Genomic DNA, 16,890 nt, shown 5'->3' on the forward strand with positions numbered 1-16,890 from the left:
CCATGGCCTTAAGGCTGAAGATTTAGCTGCATGGACTGTTCACTAGTTTGTGAGATTGTACCATTACACTGATGATATCATGCTAACCTCTGATTCCCTTACAGAGTTAGAACATGCTGCTCCTCTGCCACTAGCTCATCACCAAGGCCAAGATAGTCAAGTTCAACAATATCCAGGGATCTGTATTGTCTGTCAAATTCCTGAGGGTTGTCTGGCCTCTGGCAACAGCAAGTATGCACCAAAGTGCCAAATGGTTTCTGGTCGAAGCTCTGGACAGGAGCAGAGGCTCGACACTGACCAACAGAACAAGTGAACACTGTTTACCAAACTCTCCCGGCTACTGAAGCCATCACCAAACCTGCTGAGGTTTGAGTACATACTACCTATCCCATTGCTGGGTGAATACAGGACCTTGTAAATTGACCCAAGAGCTCAGTAACAGAGGAGTTACAACACAGGAGCAAGCTGGTGACAAGCCCTCTGAGTCAAGAACTGCAGCAGTTCTTGGGCCCAGTTACTTATCAAGATGCAGACAAAAAAGCCCCCACTCCCCTTCCCATGCCTGAATCTACTATTAAAGAGGGACGAGCCCTTGTACCTGAGGACACCTGGTACACTAATGGCTCTTGCTGGGGCCAGCCACTCACCAGGAGAGCAGTAGCCTATAAGCCCAGCAAGACAGCACATGGATGGAAGATAACTCAGGACAAAACAGGCAGTGGGCCAGGCAGGTTGAGAGCTGTCTGGATAATCATAACCTGATAACCAGAACCAGTAACGATTTGCACAGACAGCTGGGCAGTATACAAAGAACTAACTCAATAGTTGCCCCATTAGAAACAAGATGACTAGGAAGTGGGTTGGCGACCCTTATGGGACAGAACCTATGGAAGGACATTTATGAACATAGCCTGGAAAAGGTAGTAACTCTACCATGTCAATGGACACCAACCTCTCTGCAGCCCAGGCAATGCTGAGGCTGATGACCTGGCATGCCTGAGCTGGCTATAAGAGGCCCCAGCAGAAGACACAGCAGAGTGGATCCACAGAAAGATGTGCCACTCAGTACAGAAAACTTTAGAGGAAGTACTAAAGCTTGGGGCCTACTGCTCCATGACTCCAACGCAGTCACGGCCTGTCAGTAATGCACACTCTGAAGTACCCTCACTGGCTACCCAAGGTACGGGTTGCCTGAGATGGGAGGGCACCATGCTAACCTGCTGGCAGGTCAACTAAACTGGCCCCCTACCACTATCCAAAAGCTCACACTGTGCCCTAACATGCGTTGACGTGACCACTGGCTTGCAACAAGCATACCCATGCAAGCGGGTCATACAATGAGCCACCATCTGAGGCCTAAAACAGTTACGTGCTGCCGATGGGACCCTGGACAACAATGAAAGTAACCAAGGCACCCATTTTTATGGAACATCAGGTACAAGACTGGGATACCCTCAATATAGACTGAAAAGTCCCTCTACCATACCATCCTACCAGAGCTGCCCATTGAGGGATATAACAGCCTCCTGAAAGAGGCTCTGAAGACTGAGTCTGGCTCATTCTAGGGGTGGACAACCATCTTTCCAACTGCTTACAAGCTTTGAATGAACAGCCTTGGGTAAGACAAGCATCTCCCCCGTCAACCTCCTCCATTGACCTTGGGCAGCACCTATTCACCTACAATTAAGCACCCAGGAGCCTCTGCTGCACCCTGGACCTGGACAACAAAATTACATGCTCTTGCCAGCATCCAACAATATACCCTTGGGGAAAAGTACCCTCATCTGGCCTTGGCAGGCACACGTAGATTCCCACTGGTGTTCCTTAGTGGCTTCTTAGGGAGAGGGACTTGCATTGGGGTTATAGCTAGCACCCATGGTAACAGCCTCCTGGCCCCTTAACCTTGTTTGTTATAACCCACAGCAGACCTCAATTCCTAAGAGAACTTACATAGCCTCAGTTTGGTGAATACACACACTTCCCCTGACCCTCCAAGCACAGGGGGACCTCAGCCTAGGGCCAGATAGGGCATGATACCAATGGCCAGGGCATCCTTACAATGAGTCTCAGAGTCAGGGAGATGTGGTTCTGCTTCGCCAACCTGCTACCATTCATGCTCCCTGCAATGTGAGTAATAAAGACTATGCCTGCTCCATTAAGTACTCCTTGTAGGTTTTTTGTTATTGTTATTTTGTTTTGTTTATCTGGAATGAGCAGTCAAGATCCCTGGGCTTGAGCTTCTACATTACCCTGGTGGGAAGATAAATTATTTCCACCATAACATGATGAAGTAATTTCTACTTTATGGAAGCATCTAAATTATTGAGGACATCACTGAAAAAGAGTCATCACCATTTGTGAGTTTTACAAATCTTCAATCAGATTCATTGCATTCTCTTCATTCTTTCCTCAATTTCTACCTCAATACTCCCCCAAAAAACTGAGGAGGAAGATTAATCACAACTAAGGATCCATGATGCAAGAGAAATAGGTGGGAGTTACACTCACCTTTTTCCAGGACCAAACTGGAATCACACCTAATTTATAGAACAATCATCCTAAATAACCAACTGAAGACTAGTTGAAGAGGCTTATAAACAAGGAATTTAAAAAAACAGCACATCAAGACTGGTAGGAGGGATAGCAAAAAGTATATGGCTGGCCCACTCCCACGAGAGGAGGCTGAGGTTCTGCAGGGATGTCTCAGCTGCTGGGTGGTAAGGCAGTTCTTGGGGTGTGGGTGGTTCTCAGAAGGGAGAAGAAAAAGGGAAATAATAAAGATCAGAGCAGAGATAAATGAAATAGAGTCTAAAAAACACAAAATATCAATGAAACCAAGAGCAGACTCTTTGAAAAGGTAAATAAGACAAGGGACAAACCTTTAACCAGAGTCATCAAGAAAAAAAGAGAGCCCTGGCTGGTGTGGCTCAGTAGATTGAGTGCCGGCCCAACTCAATCCCTGTTCAGGGCACATGCCTGGGTTGCAGGCCAGGTTCCCAGTTAGGGGCACGTGAGAGATAACCACACAGTGATGTTTCCCTCTCTCTCTTTCTCCCTTGCTTTCTCCCTCTGTCTAAAAATAAATAAAATCTTTAAAATAAAAAAATTAAAAAATAAAGGATAGCTTTGTTGGATAAAGTAATCTTGGATGTAGGTCCTTGCCTTTTTTCATGACTTGGAATACATTTTTCCAGACTCTTCTTGCCTGCAAGGTTTCTTCAGAGAAATTAGCAGCGAATCTCATGGAAACTCCTTTATAGGTAACTATCTCCTTTTCTCTTGCTGCTTTTAAGATCTTTAAAAGATCTTTAATCTTTAATCTCATCTTTAATCTTGGGTAATGTAATTATGACGTGCCTTGATGTGTGTACTTCCTTGGGTCCAACTTCTTTGGGACTCTCTGAGCTTTGTGGACTTCCTGGAAGTCTATTTCCTTTGCCAGATTAGTGAAGTTCTCCTTCATTATGTTTTCAAATAAGGTTTCAATTTCTTGCTCTTCTTCTTCTCCTTCTGGCACCCCTATGAGTTGGTTGTTGGAATGTTTAAAGATGTCCTGGAAGTTCCTAAGCCTCTCTCCTCATTGTTTTGAATTCTTGCGTCTTCATTCTGTTCTGGTTGAATGTTTATTTCTTCCTTTTGCTCCAAAGAAATTGATTTGAGTCCTGGTTTCCTTCCCTTCACTGTTGGTTCCCTGTGCATTTTCCTTTATTTCACTTTTCATAACTTTCACTTTTTCCTCTATTTTTCGACCATACTCAACGAATTCCATGAGCATCCTGAGTACTAGTGTTTTCAACTGTGCATCTGATAGGTTGGCTATCTCTTCATCACTTAGCTGTATTTTTTGTGGAGCTTTGATTTGTTCTCTTATTTGGGCCATTTTTTGTTGCAGCATACTCATTCTCTTCTATTAACAACTGCTGTTATATTATTAAACCTGGTAAGCTGTTAAGTCACAGTAAATTTTCACATTCTAATCCTATTATCTATTTCTGATTTACCTTGGGGAAGTCACTTCATCTTTCTGAGCCCCAATTTATTCATTTATAAAATAATAAAACTGTGTATAACGTATAACCGGCATTGTCCTAAATAGCAGCCAGGCCACATATGACAACTAAACACTTGAAATATGACCCATGACTAACAAATTGTTCTAATTAATTAGGGAGACACTGGCTAATTACATTATATAATTTTCGAGTGTACAATTCTATAATACAATAAATCATCTGTATTATTATATTGTGTTGTCACAACCCAAAGACTAGCCTCCTTCTGTCACCATGTATTTGCCCCTCTTTACCCTCTTCATCCTCCTCTGACCCTCTTCCTCTTTGCATCTATGGGGAATAGATGTTATTTACATCTATGAGTTTGTTTCTGATGATTTTTTAAAATTGAGTTAAATTTAAATGGTCACATCTGGCTAGTGGTTGACTTACTGGGTAATGCAGGACTACATGATTTCTAAATTTACTTTTAGTTCTAGAATTTACATGATCTCTAAATTCTATTCTAGTTCTAAAATTCAATCATTTCTAATTTCTAACATTAAAAAAATTACCTTCTTCCTAAAGTAGAATAAATGAACCATATATCAAATAAATGACTTAACTACACATAGGAAAAAATTTTCCAACCCTAGTCAAGAATATTGAACATGCCCTAGCTGGTGTGGTTCAGTTGGATGAAGTGTCATCCTGTAACCAAAAAGTTGTGGGTTCAACTCCCAGTCAGGGCATATGCCTAGGTTGCAGGTTCAATCTCTTGTCCAGGCACATTTGATCCCCACTCCAGGTGAGTACAGGAGACAACCAATTGATGCTTCTCTCTTACATCAATGTTTTTCTCTCTCCCTTCCTCTCAATCTAAAAGCAATGAAAAAATGTCCTCAGGTGAAGAAAAAATAAAAAAGAATATTGATTACAACCTTCTTGACTAGGGTAGACAGAAGTTTTATATAAGGAACCAGACAATATTTTAGATGTTACAGGCCATAATGATCTCCCACAACTATTCAATTCTACCTTTGTAGCAAGAAAGTAGCCACAATCAGTATACAAAGAAACAAGCATGGTTTGGTCCAATAAAACAATACTGAGGTTCAAATTTCATATAATTTTCATAATTGTGTTATGAAATATTATTTCATAAACATTAAAAATGTACAAACCAGTCTTAGTTCATAAGGCATACAAAAATAGGTGGCAGGTCAGATTTGACCAGAGGACCAGTTTGCTAACACCTGCTCCTGACTATATAAATCACAATAGGATTCAGTCTCAGAATAAATTGAAAGAAATGTTAAAAAGAAAAAAGCATAAACTTTACTTAGTAAGTTTGTTGTTGGTAGTGCTCTTGATGCAGTATTCTGAAACTATTTTGTGTGTATTATATGATTGAACAAATGTATAAATATATTAATGCTGTTGGGAACCAGGGACCTCACTATTGGAGACAGGATATCAGTTATGGCATGGGGGAAAGTTGTAATATTAAACTCGAATTAAAGATACTGATATCATCTCATTTAAAAACATGGATTTGTGACCTGACTGGTGTGGCTCATGGGTTGGGCATCGTCCTGGAAAACAAGGGATCACCAGGTTTGATTCCCTGTCAGAGCACATGCACGAGGGGTTGCAAGCTAAGCCCCTGGATGAGGGAGTGGGAGAGGTGACCGACAGGTGTTTCTCTCGCACATGGATGCTTTTCTCCCTCTCTTTCTCCCTCCCTTCCCCTCTCTCTAAAAATAAATAAATAAAAGTTTCGAAAGAGAAAAATAAAACCATAGATTTGCTATCTCTGTCCACTAATAGAACCTAGAAGCAAAAATATTCCAGTAACAATGAAGATACCTAATGCCCTATAAACTATTTCACATTAAAAGGAATCAGACCTCCTTGGGAGAAATGGTTGATTCCAGATCTGGGGCAAGAAAAAAAAAATACAAGGTCAGGCTAAATATATTGTGCCAGTAAATAAAGAAGTCCTCGAAATCAGATGGGAACAAGTCAAAAAAAACACATGAGAAGCAGTTTAAAAGGACTTTCACCAGCCAAATGAAACAATTTAAGTTTCAAAATAAGCAACAACAAGAATAGACAATACTCTGAATAAAACAAGAAGCAATAGGTCTAACTTGATACTAATTTTTAAAGGGAAAAGAATAACCCTTCTTTGTAGAATAATGCCAAGTGATAAATGTCTAAGGAATAACAGAAATAGAAATTTACCATTTTACAGCTACTGTAACTGATTCAGGCAGAAATTATCAATGAATGTTAAAATCGCTGGGTGCAAGTTTGTTGGGGAACAAGATACACACATAATCTGAAAGCATGGTCCCAATGACTACTTATTAATTATAAAGGAGAAAGTTACCTTTAAAATAAAACCCTGTCAAATCCTGCCTTAACCAAATGATCATGTTTAATATCACCAAAATGAATGTCATAAGCATCATGTTACACAGTGAGAACAGAAAGTCTATGTAATATTCCTGCCAAAAATGACTACCCTGAATCTAATTATGAAAAAACTGAAATTAAAATAATCAAACAAAACCAAATGATGGACATTCTACAAAACAACTGGCCTAGACCCTGGACGGGTGGCTCAAATGGTTGGAACGTCATCTCATACATACACCAATAGACTGTAGGTTCAATATCAGGTCAGAGCACAACCTAGGTTGTGGGTTTGATCCCCCATTCAGCACAGGATCAATGTTTCCCTCTCACAAAGAGGTTTCTTTCCTCTCTTCCTCCCCCTTCTACTCTCTCTAGTCGCTAAACATATCCTTGGGTGAGGATTAAAAAAAAAAAAAAACTGGCCTGGATCCTTTGAAAATGTGAGGAGGATGAAGGAGATGTAGAAGAAGGCTGGGAGAGTGCTGTAAAATAAACAGACAACTGTTACTGACCTGTTAAGAATACCAAATTTCAATGTCAAATGAATTTAATCCTCACTGTAAACTATCTCAACATCAGAATCTGATTTGAACTATTTCTCACATCAAATTTATTTACCTGAGGCTTCTCCTTTGCTTCTTAATCTTTTATGTCATTATTTTCTATTTATACATTACAGTATTTAAAGTACAAGTGTGTATATGTGTGAGAGAGAATAAGAGAGAGAAAGAAATAGATATAATAGAGAGATAAAGACAGACAGACACCTAGAACCACTAAGGCCCACAAATATTTCCCTAATTCTGTGCCTTCAATAAACCTATTCATTCATACAAACATGTCAACAGCTTCTCACAGCTAGAGACTAAATGCTAGAGATATAAATATGTATACATCTAGATCTCTGCCCTTAAGGAGCAGAGACTTTATATTATTCAGTAAAACAGTACACTAACAAAGATATAAACAAATTGTTTTCAGTGAGTCAAAGAACTACTGTCTCTCCTGTCTGTAGCTCATTACAGACCTTAGTTCTTGAACATCTTCCATCTCGAACACTTTGGTTCTCGACCAAGTTGTTCACAATAAAAATGTTGTGGTTGTCAAACAAAATTTCGGTTCTCAACCTAACAACACTTTCATGCTGTTATATATTTATAATAGAAAAAATGATTAGGTTTTCGAACAAATTGCTCCTGAAACAAACATCCAGAAAAATTAAGTTCAAGAACCAAGATTCCACTGTACCTGACTGCCACTAGTGCTTTCCCTCTCTCTCCCTCCCCACTTTCTAAATTTCTGTTCTTTAGTCTCATCTAGATGAGATTCCGACAATGAAGTTAGTCGATCTTCCACAAATACCACCAGTCAATGAAGACATTCCTTTTTTTCCTTCTCTAAAACAGGCCAACCATGTAGCAGCAGTGTATGTTTTGAAGGCTTTGGTGCTCCTTTATTCAGCAAAAATTGATTTTAGTTATGGGATTAGTATAGAGCATTTTTAGATGAAAAATAAAAGAATGCTGGTCTCTAGAGTTTTTATTCTTTCTTTAGAAAGCAATGCTCTCATACAAGCATAGTTTCCTATGTAACTGCACACAAACAATAAAGTTTATAGCACCTAAATATTTAATGAAATGTTTCAGACTCCAGGTTGAGACTCATTGGCTAACAAATCAATTTAGTGGGTCAAAACAAATATTTTTAATAGAATAGAACAAATTAGAATAAAAAAATTAAAGATGGAAATGCCTTATGACCCAGTGATTCCACTTCTGGGTATATATTTGAAGAAACCCAAAATACTAATTTGAAAGAATTATATATACTGCAGAGTCATTTATGGTCACTGCAATTATTTACAATAGCTAAGATATGGAAGCAACCTAAGTACCCATTAATAGACAAGTAAATTAAAAAGTTATGATTTTGATACATATAAAAATATAATAGATTTATATATATGATGGAATATTATTCAGGTATAAAAAAGAATGAAATCATACTATCTGTGATAGGATGGATGGACCTGGAGTACATTATGCTAATTGAAATAAGTCAAACAGAAAAAGACCAATACCGTATTATTTCACTTATATGTGGACTCTAAAGAGCAAAATAAACAAACACAAAATAGGAACAGACTCATAGATACAGAGAACAGACTGATGGTTGCCAGAGAGAAAGGGGGTTGGTGGACTAGAAAAAGGGTGAAGGGATTAAGAACTACAAATTGTAGTTCTTAGAATAGTCACAGAATAGTCTTGGGTATGTATAACACAGCACAGAGAATACAGTCAATGATACTGTAATAACTATGTATGGTGCCAGGTGGGTACTTGAAATATCAAAAGGAACACTTTTGTAGGGTATGATTTTTTAACCACTACACCCAAAATCAATACAAAATAATACTGAATATAAACTGTAATTGAAAAATAAAATTTAAAAAGGAAATAAAATAAGCAGGAAATGTAGGAATAGGGATACAATTTTAAAGAGATTATTCGAAAAAGATATAACTGAGTATTTCATTTATGAGAGATTTCAAAGGGAGTGAGGAAGTGAAACATGTGGACACTCTGCCTGGAATACTTGGGAGAAAGGTGCTTTAGAGGACAGAGAAGAACAAGCACAAAGACCTGAAGTTGGGCATATCTGGCCTGTTTCAGGAACAGCAAAGACACCAGTGTGTGTGCCTTGAGACAAGGAGAGTGTTCCAAATTGAGTTCGGAGGAACAACAGGAGGCACAGACCACGTAGGGCCTCATTGGCCATGGTAAAAACTGCAATCTTTGCTCTAAATAAGATAGGAAGCCATTAAAGGACTTGGAGCAAAGGGATATGATCATTTCCCTCCTAGGGGTGTCTCTGGGCATTTCTGGGCCACACTGGAAGAAGAAGAGCTGTCTTGGGCCACACATGAAATACACAAACACTAATGAAAACTGATGAGCGAAAAAAAGGAGTAAGTAAATTTACAAGTTTGCGTTGGGCCGCATTCATAGCCATCCTGGGCCACAGGTTGGACACTTCTGCTAGATAAGTTTTCAACTTGCAGCATTTCTTATTGACAGGCTAGAAACATATAAAGCTCAGAGTATGTCACAAGCATGCAACTAACAGAAAAACAGTTCATTATCTACAATACTATACGCTGATTTTTAAAAAATCACATTAAGACCCTGCCAAATAATAAAAAATTTGAAGAATGTATGTAATGAGAAATGAAATTAGTAAAAAACATGAAAATATTCAACATCACTAAAAAGAAATTCAAATAAAATGAAGTACCATTTATCACCAATTGCTAGGGAAACTGGTGGTAGTGAAAACTGGTTCATGCCAACAATCCTATATCTGAAACCTACAGCTTCAAAACACTTTCAGAAGTTTTGTAAATTTCACAACATTTGGATTATGGAGATGTGATGTGGCACAAATATATTAACATTCTTGGTTGGGTCTAAGGTAACTCCCGGTATTAACCATACTGCTAATTTAAAATTTCTTATAGAACCTTAAGAATGTTCACCATAAGTGGAATAAGTTAAAAACTAAACAGTCTCCCAACTGTTTACATCAAGTTTGGCTAGCAACTTAATGAAAAATTTTGTTTTCAGGACCTTGGGGACCTCAGAATTGCATACATGGAACTGTAGACCTATATAATTATTCTGCAAACATTTATGCTAACACAGATCAAAAACCATATACTAGCCAGATGCAAGATCAGTCACAATATCAGAACACCTGGGCAAACTCCTCCAAATCACAAAACCCTTCCCAATGAAGATTACCCATTTCCCTACTAGCTCCTGTTAGTAAGCCACTACAACTCGCAACAGTATGTATTGGGCTGGAAAAGGCGTAAGTTTGACATGAAAATAAACCAAGTATACAGATTTTTAAAATTCCAATGTAAATAAAACAGTATGGGAATCCTTGGAGTTCGTAAAAAATATTTTACTGCCAAGAAATAAGAAATAGCCAAAAAAGAAAAAGACAAAAAAAAAATCAACATTACTTTAAAATCTGGTCTTTCCCAAATAACGTTAATCTTCTTGGAAAATTCATTCATTTTATCCACTCCAAGTATAATCAGTATTAATTAGCACAAATGTGCAAGGCACTGTGCATTCCAGGGAATACCTTGGAGAGGTAGACAGGGGCTAAACATGAGTTTAGATTTTTATATTAACATGCAGATGGTGAGGCAATCAAAAATTCTGAGCAAGGGTGTAATGTGATCAGATGTGCAAGTGAGATCACTCTAGCTACAATTTTGAGGAAGATTAAAAAGGGCAAGACCACTCGCAGAGCAGAACGTACTTTAGGAGACTATTGTACAAGTCCAGATGAGACATGATGATCTTTGTTTAAAACCATCCCCCAAAATTTCAGGAGTTTTGAACAAGCTTCTTATTGCCAAAATGAAACTCAAGTGGTGACAAGGCTACCACGGGGAAAATTATGGGAGAAGAGGAAACTCAATAGTACTGATGAGAGCCAATCCAGACAAAGGGAGTAAAAAATGGTATCCAACATTTACAGTAACATGCAAATAGGCAGTGATCCTGGCAAGCAGGGCCTTATTGTAGAGGTCAGATAAACAGGTAGCCTCCCAATAATCAGAAAAAATACAACAGCAGAACATATCTAATTTTATACTTCTTGATGAAAGGCTTATAGCAGATAGCAGACAGGTCCAGATGTAAGACTGGAGTTCAGGAATTCAAAAATAGGAGACAGAAAATAGGACAGCAGCAGAAAAGATACAGATTCTAGGCTGAAATTAACCTATTTTCAAAACCTAACTCTGCCATTTTATAGCTGTAAAGTCTGGACAACTCAGCTTTTCGAGCCTCAATTTCTTCATCTCTAAAAAGGAAATTACACTACCCACTCCACAGGATTGCTGGAAGAATTAAATGAGATATACTTCACAATACCCAATACGGTTCAACAAATGATCAGTTTCATCCCTTTCTCTTTTTCTTCCATTTTCCACCTACGCTACTGAAATAGGGAAGTATTTTGCTTGACCACAAAGTTTGAAAGGCTTATCCAAGAGGCAACAGAGGACTGAACAAAGTAAGGCAGGTAATGCAAAATGCCTTATGAAAGCACTAGCTCATACAGAGGCGAAAGTGTCGCACAAGTAAAAGGACCTAAAAAACTGAAGGAGAGTTTTAATTAGAATTAGCTTAATAGTATATCCACACAATAGACATATCACTATATTTTAAAAAAAGAAGAAGAAGAAAGGAGAGCTCTCTGTATACTAAAGTCAAAAGATCTCCAAGGTATATTTTAAATAAAAATTATTATATAAAGCATTAATATAGTATGCTGCCTCCCACATAAAAGGTAGAGGAGGAAAGTATTCATCTATATTTGTATTTTGTTTCTATTTGCATAAATACTGGTAAAATATACAAAAAATAAAATTGGTTACTGTAGAGAGAGGAGAGGGACGTACAGAGTAGTACTGAGACTTCTTAGTATAACCTTTGTATATTTTTTAAAATTTGTCTTGGGTGGTGTGGCTCAGTGGACTCAGTGCCAGCCTGTGAAGAAAAGGGTCACTAGTTCAATTCCCAGCCAGGGCACATGCCTGGGTTGTGGGACAGGTCCCCAACAGGGGGTGCACAAGAGGCAACCACACATTGGTATTTCTCTCCCTCTTTTTCTCCCTCCCTTCCCCTCTCTCTAAAACTAAATACAATTTTTTTAAAAACTGAACAAAGTTGCCATATTACCAATTAAAAAAGGAAATAAAATTTAAATTTTTTTAAAATATAATTTTTATTTAATTCTTGTTCACGTACAGGTTTCTGTCTTATATTCCCAACCCTGCCTACCCAAAATTTAAATTTTTAAAAATACTTAACAGACCTGAGTGTTCTGATAATATATTCCACTACACTTATTAAATATGTATGACTTATCTGTATATATTTTATCTGTATAATAGATTTTAAGTTCCTCCAAAGAAAGAACTATAATCTCCTTGAGGATAAAGATCATGTCTCATTCATTCTCTAATTCCACTGCCACCCAGTGTATAGCACTCAGCTGGTGCTCGAAGAATACATTAAACTGACTCTGGATTGTCTAAATACTTTCCATCCAAAGTCATCTCCAGTCCTGGATATATTTTTAAATTGTACTGCTGGTGACTTGTTTATGTACAGGACCACATCTATAATTCAAAATGGACACTTGACTTGGAGGGGTAAACACAGAATACAATATACAGATGATGTATTATAGATGTGTACACCTGAAAGCTATATATGCTTAATTTTATTGACCAACATCACCCCAATAAATGCAATTAAAAACAAATCCAAGTTTTTAAAAAAAAACAGGAATGGTGTTAACAATTATTTAATGAAAAGTCAAGATATTAAATTTAACTACTAATAAAATAAGATTAACAGTGACCCCTGAACTACTCCAAAGACTCACCATAAGATGGCAATCATTTGAAATGGCTCAGGGAGCTAGCCCAGATACTTACCAAAGTTGGTTCATTCAGGCATATCTTTGATAGTAGGTAGGTATTGCTACCTAGTTTTACTTACCATCTTTCAAAAGCCATTATAGTTTCTTTTTCTTAATTCAAAAAAAATATTAGGCTAAATGTATCCGTTAAAAAAAAAGAGGTATTTTTCTTGATTCTGTCACCCTGCTCTCCATGACTCAAAAGATCTTCCTTCTTCCCTTATGACCAAATTTCTCAAGTTTCCTTGTCTATACTCATTGTATGTCATTTCCTCAGTTTAGTTTCTTATCACACACCTCTACTGTAATTGTTATACTAAAACAACAAACCTCAAACTTCAGCATACTTCAGAATAACCATAGCAGCATTTAAGCAACCACTTCCCCACTCCACACCCACCCTTTTGAGACTCTATAAGGTGTACAATAAAATCTGAGGAACTGATCATTTTAATCAGTATCTCATTTGATTCCAATTCAGGCAGACTGCCTGAACACACCAGAAAACCAACTAGCTTTTAGGTCATCGATAACTTTCCAATAGTCAAATCCAAAACACTTTATCTCTTTTAGCAGCATTAACACCTTTCTATAAGTCCTTCCTTCACCACCTTCCACCAACACAACTAGACTGTCTTCTCTCACCATCGTTCCATCTTCTTTACTTGCTTCTCCACTTCTGAGATTCTTAACCTTTAAAAAATAAGAATGGTTGGGGGCTCTGTCAGTGACCCTCTTTCTAACTTGACACAAACTTCATATGCAGTACAGTACCACCCATTGCTTCAACTACCACTTACATACAACCCTAAACCCTGCATTCTGAATTCAAACTATTTTCAGGGAGAGGTTATGCAGTATGAAAGAAAAAAGAAACAGAAAAGATGCTTCAACATCACACATATTTGAATTCAAAATATTTGCTCTACTATTTATATGGTAATATGCCCAGAGTCACACACCCTTCTGAATTTCAGCTTTGTTCTCCTTTAAAACCGGAAATAACATGTGTCTAACAGCTTTTTGTTCAGATTAAATGAGAAGTTCCATTCCCTTACTAGCACATCCTGAGGACCCTGTGGCATAGGCCTCAGAGGTGGCGGACAAAGGACAACTAGCCTAAGGTTGGGAGGCTGGCACAACGAAGGGGTTTGAGCAAGTTAAGTAAATATACTGAAAATAATGGGAGCCAATCTCTCACTGCTGGAGAAGGGATTTATAAATACAGAAAAAAGGAAGACAAGAAAGAACCCTGATGTGTTGGACTGGAATTGGATGTATCAATGTGAACTTCTTAAATATATACATACAAAGATACGGAAAGAGATGCAGAGGTGTACCTCCACACGCATACTTCCTAGCTCTCCCCGCCTTGGAAGTAGTTGTACTCCATAAGAAATGAGCACATTAGACATCCAAATCTTCATTTCTAAGTACCGCATCCACTAAAAGAAATCAGGATTCCTCAGAAAAATGCATGATTGCAGAGCTGAGACAGGAAAAGAACAAAATAAGTCTGAAATATCTTATTGTGTCAGAAAGTAAGGAAGTTCTCAAAGGATGGGGACATGCCAGAAAGACACAGGGACCACCTTAAAGGGCTCCCACTAGCCAAGTCTAGGACGAATCAAACATCAGACTAAAATATAACTAATAAAATCCACTGAATAGGGACAGAAATCCATGAGTACATACTGATGTAACTGAATGAATGAATGTATGAGGGGAAGGGAAATATCTGTTTTCAGTAGAAAATCAACTCTTAAATACAGAGAGCAACCTTCATAGGAGCAACTGATTTGGGCAGAAGTTATTAGTGGACCCAAAGGCTAGTGGGCAGAGTTTGATGAGGAACACAGTATTAGCATAGTCTTAGAGATGTTCACACAAGAGTTAGCAGTTACAAAAGGAAAAATGATGATTTTATGATAGATGTGAACTTACCAAGGTGTTCAAGGTTACATATCACTCTATGTCTCGTAGTAATACTCTAAGAATAACACACCATTTCTACGATATTCCTGCCGACAAGTGTTCAGTATGCACATGAGCAACCACTGGATGGACAGAAGTTAAGGGACATCTAACAGAATTTAAAAAGTCAAGGTCACAAAAGATAGAGAAATACTGAGGAACTATTTCAAATTGAAGGAGACTAAAGAGACATGACAACTAGATGCAATAGGTGATCCTGAACTGAATCCTGGACCAAAAAGGAAAGAGACACTGTTGGGACAGTTGGAAAATTCTGAATGGCATCTGGAAAATCTCAAGGTAGTGTTGCATCAATGTTAACTTCCTGAGTTGGTGATTACATAATCACCACAAGATCACCAGTACAGACTCTCCATGTTTTGGTAAATATATACCAGATTATTTAAGAGTGATGAGCATCTTGCTCTCAAGTGGTTCAGAAAAAGTTTCATGAAATTAAAAATGGTGCATTCCTCTGAAATGGCTGAAAGCAGCGATAAAAATGAGAGACCAGAAATGAGATATTTGGGTAGTTTCACTGAAATTTGAGAGTCCAGTAAAATCCAGTAGAAAGAGGGAAAGTGTTAAAGATGACATTAAGGCCCTGTATGGAAAGAAAGGCCTCACTGAGCTCACCACAGTGAGGCAAGCACAAGATGTTGCAGGCTCATCCCATATATACTCGCTCATATGTAGTACAATGGTAATATTTGGTTGAAGTTCATCTGTGGGGATGGGGTTTATGAGAAATCTCTATACCTTCTCAACTTCTCTGTGAACCAAAAAGTGCTTTAAAACAGTCAAGTCTTATTTTTAAGTTGCAAGTAATAGTTCAAGGAAAAATAAGTGAAGGGAATATGGGAGCTCTTTGTGCTGTTCTTGCAAGTGTTCTGTGTTTAAAATTATTTTTGAGTAGGATAATTTTATAAATTCAGTAGAACTTATGATGACTTTGGTGCCTAGCAAAATGCCTAGCTTACTAAAGGTATTCAATAAAAATTACCTGACCTTCCCTTCCCAGCTGTCCAAAAGAAAATATTTTTTAAAATATATATTTTATTGATTATGCTATTACAGTTGTCCCATTTGCCCCCCTATATCCCCATCAACCGTACACACCCCCCTCCTACCCACATTCCCCCCACTTTAGAGTTCATGTCCATAGGTCATACATATAAGTTCTTTGGTTTCTACATTTCCTATACTATTCTTAACCTCCCCCTATTTTCTACCTACCATTTATGCTACTTATTCTATGTACCTTTTCCCCATCTCTTCCTCCCACTCCCATGCTGATAACCCTGCATGTGATCTCCATTGCTGTGATTCTGTTCCTGTTCTATAGTTGTTTGTTTGTTTTTAGGTTCTGTTGTTGATAGTTGTGAGTTTGTTGTCATTTTACTGTTTGTATTTTTTATCTTCTTTTTCTTTGATAAGTCCCTTTAACATCTCCTATAATAAGGGTTTGGTCATGACGAACTCCTTCATCTGCCCTTCCATTCTAAATGAAAGCTTTGCTGGATAGAGCAATCTGGGAGGTGGGTCTTTGGATTTCTTGACTTAGAATACTTCTTTCCAGCCCCCTCTTGCCTCCAAGGTCTCTTTTGAGAAACCAGCTGACAGTCTCATGGGAACTCCTTTGTAGGTAACTGTCTCCTTTTCTCTTGCTGCTTTGAAGATTCTCTCCTTATCTTTAAATCTTGGCTAATGCAATTATGATGTGCCTTGGTGTGTTCCTCCTTGGGTCCAGCTTCTTTGGGATTCTCTGAGCTTCCTGGAAGTCTATTTTCTTTGCCAGATAGGGCAAGTTCTCCTTCATTATGTTTTCAATTAAGGTTTCGATTTCTTGCCCTTCCATTTTCTCCTTCTGGCACCCCTATGATTTGGATGTTGGGATGTTTAAAGATGTCCTGGAGGTTCCTAAGCCTCTTCTTCTTTTTTGAATTTTTGTTTTTTTCATTCTTTTCTGGTTGAGTGTTTCTTTCTTCCT

At 38.0% G+C, this 16,890-nt stretch overlaps 1 protein-coding gene across 3 annotated transcripts in view; it reads right to left on the reverse strand.

Annotated features, from left to right (window-relative positions):
• PTPN4 (protein tyrosine phosphatase non-receptor type 4) overlaps positions 1–16,890 on the reverse strand; it is a 272,802-nt gene that overhangs the window by 245,549 nt on the left and 10,363 nt on the right. The gene's annotated exons all lie outside the window — the stretch shown is intronic.

This window comes from Sturnira hondurensis, unplaced genomic scaffold, assembly GCF_014824575.4.
Source record: "Sturnira hondurensis isolate 20B ecotype Veracruz unplaced genomic scaffold, ASM1482457v3 Scaffold0006496, whole genome shotgun sequence".
Lineage (NCBI taxonomy): Eukaryota > Metazoa > Chordata > Mammalia > Chiroptera > Phyllostomidae > Sturnira > Sturnira hondurensis.